This window comes from Rhinopithecus bieti, unplaced genomic scaffold, assembly GCF_001698545.2.
Source record: "Rhinopithecus bieti isolate Rb0 unplaced genomic scaffold, ASM169854v2 scaffold_35864, whole genome shotgun sequence".
Taxonomy (NCBI): domain Eukaryota; kingdom Metazoa; phylum Chordata; class Mammalia; order Primates; family Cercopithecidae; genus Rhinopithecus; species Rhinopithecus bieti.
In genome coordinates this window covers 19,649-24,184 of record NW_016815828.1, presented here as the reverse complement: position 1 = coordinate 24,184, position 4,536 = coordinate 19,649, and the positions used below count along the sequence as shown (strand labels likewise).

The window sequence follows — 4,536 nt, the reverse complement described above, 5'->3', positions numbered from 1 at the left end:
AAAAAAAAAAAAAAAACTTACCAGAGATTGTTTAACCTGGAAGTTCTTTTCTTACTCTGAATCTGTTAACTTGAATCACTAATAGAAAGAGAATAGGAACTTGTCAGTAGCTATGGCCCTTATTTTGAAAATCATATTGCTACCATACTTATTAATAACTAAATACTTAGAGCTATGTACTTGCAATTGGTAAAGAATGTAATATAAAATATGATTATAGGAATGGATCTCTAAAATTAATAGAAGTAATATTAAAGTGATGTAACTCTGGAGGGGTGCGGTGGCTCACACCTGTAATCCCAACACTTTGGGATGCAGAGACAGGCAGATCACTTGTGGTCAGGAGTTTGAGACTAGCCTGGCAAACGTTGTGAAACCCCATCTCTACTAAACTACAAAAGTAGGCATGGTGGTGCACACCTGTAATCCCAGCTACTCCAAAGGCAGAGTAAGGAGAATCGCTTGCAGAGGTTGCAGTGAACTGAGATTGCCTACTGCACTCCAGCCTGGGCGGCCGAGGAAGGCTACATGGAAGCAAGGAAGGAAGGACGGAAGGAAGGGAGGGAGAGAGGCCTCAATCAATTGGTTCCAAATTTGTTACAAATATTCTGGAATCCAGAAAGGAAAACTCATGTATGTTGATGCTTGAATAAGGCATTTGTGTGTGTGTGTGTGTGTGTGTACGTGTGTCCTGTTTGAGTGTACTGTAAGCTCAAAATCTGATGTTCTGTATGAAGTTTCTAAATAAATCTTCTGTAAACACATTAAATTGGAGTAAAATGAAACACTTTGTAAGCACAGAGATCTAGAGTCAAAGTACTCATTTGAAATCAGCTTTCCACAGTACCAGCTATGGAATCTTGAGTTAGTTACTCAACCACTCTGGGGCATATCTGAATTTCACTTAATGATAGTACCTTCCTCAAAGCATGACTAAATGCATTATCATGAGGCCTTCAAAGATAATCTGAAATATTAAGCACTCTACTCATTTTCTCAAAACAGTTTTTCTTGTTTGGGATTTGTTTTAATGTGTTTGTTCATCTGATTTTTTTTAGTATAATGTATCATTCACCAAGATAAATACTAGAAAGCTTATTTTACTTTCTTGATTCTTTGTTAGTTTAAAATGTATATTTTAAATTCTGGCAACACCTCATCTGAAATTTCAAATACTCCTACTGTTTTATTAGCATTCTCCCAAGTAAGCAAATAATTTATGTCCTATCAACTTTAAAGCACATTAAAATGTGCTACTATATTTAAGATCTATATAATATATAATATTCTTAATGAAGTTTTTGATAAAAATTTCTGAGTCAAATTCAATTGGTTACTGCTGAATAACACAAAATAATATAGCAATATAAATATAAGGTAATTAACTTTAATAAAACTAACTGGACTATGCTAACTAAATATCTGAATCTTAACTATTAAACTTAGTATAGTTTGAATAAGAGAACATTTTAAAAATATTTTCTCATAGATCTTACAAGTTTTCAAGTAAACTTGATAAATGATCTCTTACTCCTTCTCTTCAATTTAATAAAGGTATATTTATGCTATAACAGATTTATTAAAATAATTGACAGATGCTTCTACTTCTGGTATTATAATAAGAACTAAAATCCACTATTGTGTCTAAAATTGGATTATGAGTAAGAATTATTTCTAACTCTAGATATGTATATAGCTGTAATAGACAAGGTTAGACTTTTCAATAATTAAAGAATTGTATGTGTCATCTCAAATAAACTGCTTATTGCTAAGAGAAAAAAAAATTGGCAGGCATTTCGTCTATGAACTCAGAATAGCCAGGGGAAGAAATCCCTATTGTGAAGGGATACATTATCACCAAACTGTTCACTCTTAACAGAAAGCAAAGAAGAGAATAAATTCACCACAAGGACTAGTTAAAATTCTCTCCATGTGGGCTCTGTCATTTATGTGAAATAATCATTATCTGCTTGTGTAAACGTGCAGCACAATACTGGTGCTTTTTCACTTTCTAGTTCTAAATGTCAGTCTTCAGAGAGTGTTTTGGAGAAACTTGAGATCTGTGGAATCCGTCTAGCTTCTGTAATTCTGGCCTAAAAGCTTGGTTCGCCTGGATTAGTCATGAGCCCTAAATTTAGAATCATAAACACTGCCCACTTGTGGCACAGTGAGGTGAGGTCATGCAGATTAACAGCAACAACAAAAGTAATTTTATAATTATCAACTTCCAATAATTGCTTGTGATTCAGCATAGAATAGAAGTGATTGTAATTCAGCCTACTATGTAATAAGTGCTCACGATTAAGGGCAGCCTGTTCAGTGTGACAGGCCCTTCAGAGCAGAAGGATGTCCAGTCCATGACCAGAGCTAAGAGAACTGAGTGGTGCTTTTCAGATTCAGGCTGGGAGAATAAATAGAAGACAGTGATAATTTATTGAAATGGTATAAAATATAAATAATAATAAATTTATTTCCAGTATGGGCTAGATTCATATTTAAAAGAAATACATATAGTGTCTATTTTGTAAATGTAATCTCTGTTTTATCAATTTTAAGTATAAAAGCCTCTGAGTCATAGCTCTTTCAAGTTGTTTTATTTTATTTTATTTTGAGACGGAGTCTTGCTCTGTCACCCAGGCTGGAGTGCAGTAGCGCGATCTGGGCTCACTGCAAGCTCCACCTCCCGGGTTCATGCCATTCTCCTGCCTCAGCCTCCCGAGTAGCTGGAACCACAGGCGCCCACCACCTCGCCCAGCTAATTTTTTGTATTTTTAGTAGAGATGCGGTTTCACCATGTTAGCCAGGATGGTCTCGATCTCCTGACCTCTTGATCTGCCCCCTGGGCCTCCCAAAGTGTCAGGATTACAGGCGTGATCAAGTTTCAGTGGTTCTATAGAGAAGGTGCAATGCAACAATGTTCTATCCTGCATAATCCGTACGTTAAAATGAGAACATTATATTGCCATATTTTTTACAGTAGCAAACAAAAATGAGTAGACAATTTTAATCTCCATTTTAAGATGCAAACCTTTACATGTAATCCTATCAATTGGAATCCTGTTATTTGAGATTTGTTAAGGAAACCATTTTGATGTAAGATACATTTGTTTTGGATAAATATTATTCATCTGTCCTATGTCATGATCAATTCATGAGGTAATGTATTTGAAGAGCCTATATATTATTTTGTTTTCTGAGTTAAATTTCTTTTATGTCACCAGGTTATGTTTATTCCCCAAAAAACCACCATTGTTTCTATTTATATTAGTAATTCTCTAATTTCTATATATGAACTTACCTTGCACTCAGTTTTCTCATCTATAAGATGAAGACAGTAATATTGACTTTGATAAATATATTATTTGACTACTTTGATGAAAATTAATTTTAAGCATCCACAATATTGGTTTTCATGAAGAAAATTTCTCAACATTTCAGTTGTACAATAAAATTTTTTGTAAAAATTTTGAAGGATACTTAATACCTGTGGCATAGTAAATACATTTTCAAAACAGTACATGTGTATAATTTATGCTAAGTTTTATGCTGAATTCTGGAAACAAAATGAAAAATATGACAAGACTCCTGCTCTCAAAATGTCTCACTTCTAGTTGGGAGAAAGAAATTTGGCAGTAAGTACATGAGGTGGCAAGTATTGTATCTGATGAAGGTGAAGGATGTGTGGAGAGCCTAGCACATGGTGCTCTAGTTGAGAAAAGCTAAATGTTTCATTATGACATAATAATGACATCAGTAGATACATGGTGGTCATATTCTCATTCTGCCAAACCCTTGACTCTTTTGTTGTTGTGTTTTTGAGGCAAAGTCTTGCTCTGTAACCCAGGCTAGGGTACACAGTGTCTCAATCACAGCTCACTGCAGCCTAAAGTTCCTAGGCTCAAGCAATCCTCCCACCTCAGCCTTCTGAGTAGCCAGGACCACAGGCTCATGCCACCATACCCAGATAATTTATTATCACTATTATTTGTAGGGATGGGGTCACTCCCTGTGTTGCCTAGGTTGACCTTGAACTCCTGGACTCAGGCAATCCTCCCACCTCCACCTGCCAAAGTGCTGGTATTACAGCCATGAGTCACTGCACCCAGCCAAAGCCTCCACTTAAAAACAATGGTAGAATTTATACAATTCTTAGATTCATTTTAAAAGTCATATTTGAAAACAAATAGAGAGCTATTTTTACTTTAAAGCCTGTTGGACCAACATAACACCGGTTTTGCTGGATATTACATGCAGTATTTTCATTCTCTTACATTTGTCTCTTACCAGGCTAGTAGACAGGGGCATAGAATACAAAGGATTTCTAATATGGTAGAATCTCTTGGGAAGTATTGTACTGGTACTCAGCAAAATCATTAGCCCTTTCATGCATTATTTAACTTCCTTTCAAAGAAAAGGTGTTCCTTTTTTTATGCCCTCCTCCATCCACTACAGGTAAAAGTTTTACAACGTCCTCATAATGTTTATTTAGCTTGTGGAAGAACTGAAGCAGGCTGACAACACACATTATTTGAATTA

The 4,536-nt window shown here is 35.4% G+C and overlaps 1 long non-coding RNA gene across 1 annotated transcript in view; it reads right to left on the bottom strand.

Annotated features, from left to right (window-relative positions):
* LOC108516527 (uncharacterized) overlaps nucleotides 1-3,669 on the bottom strand; it is a 9,525-nt gene extending 5,856 nt beyond the window's left edge. The window contains exons 1-2 of the long non-coding RNA XR_001881852.1: nucleotides 3,299-3,669; nucleotides 22-78 (exon numbers count right to left, since the gene is read on the bottom strand). This is a non-coding gene — a long non-coding RNA (uncharacterized LOC108516527). The remainder of the gene's footprint in view (nucleotides 1-21; nucleotides 79-3,298) is intronic.
* Nucleotides 3,670-4,536: the final 867 nt, after the last annotated feature.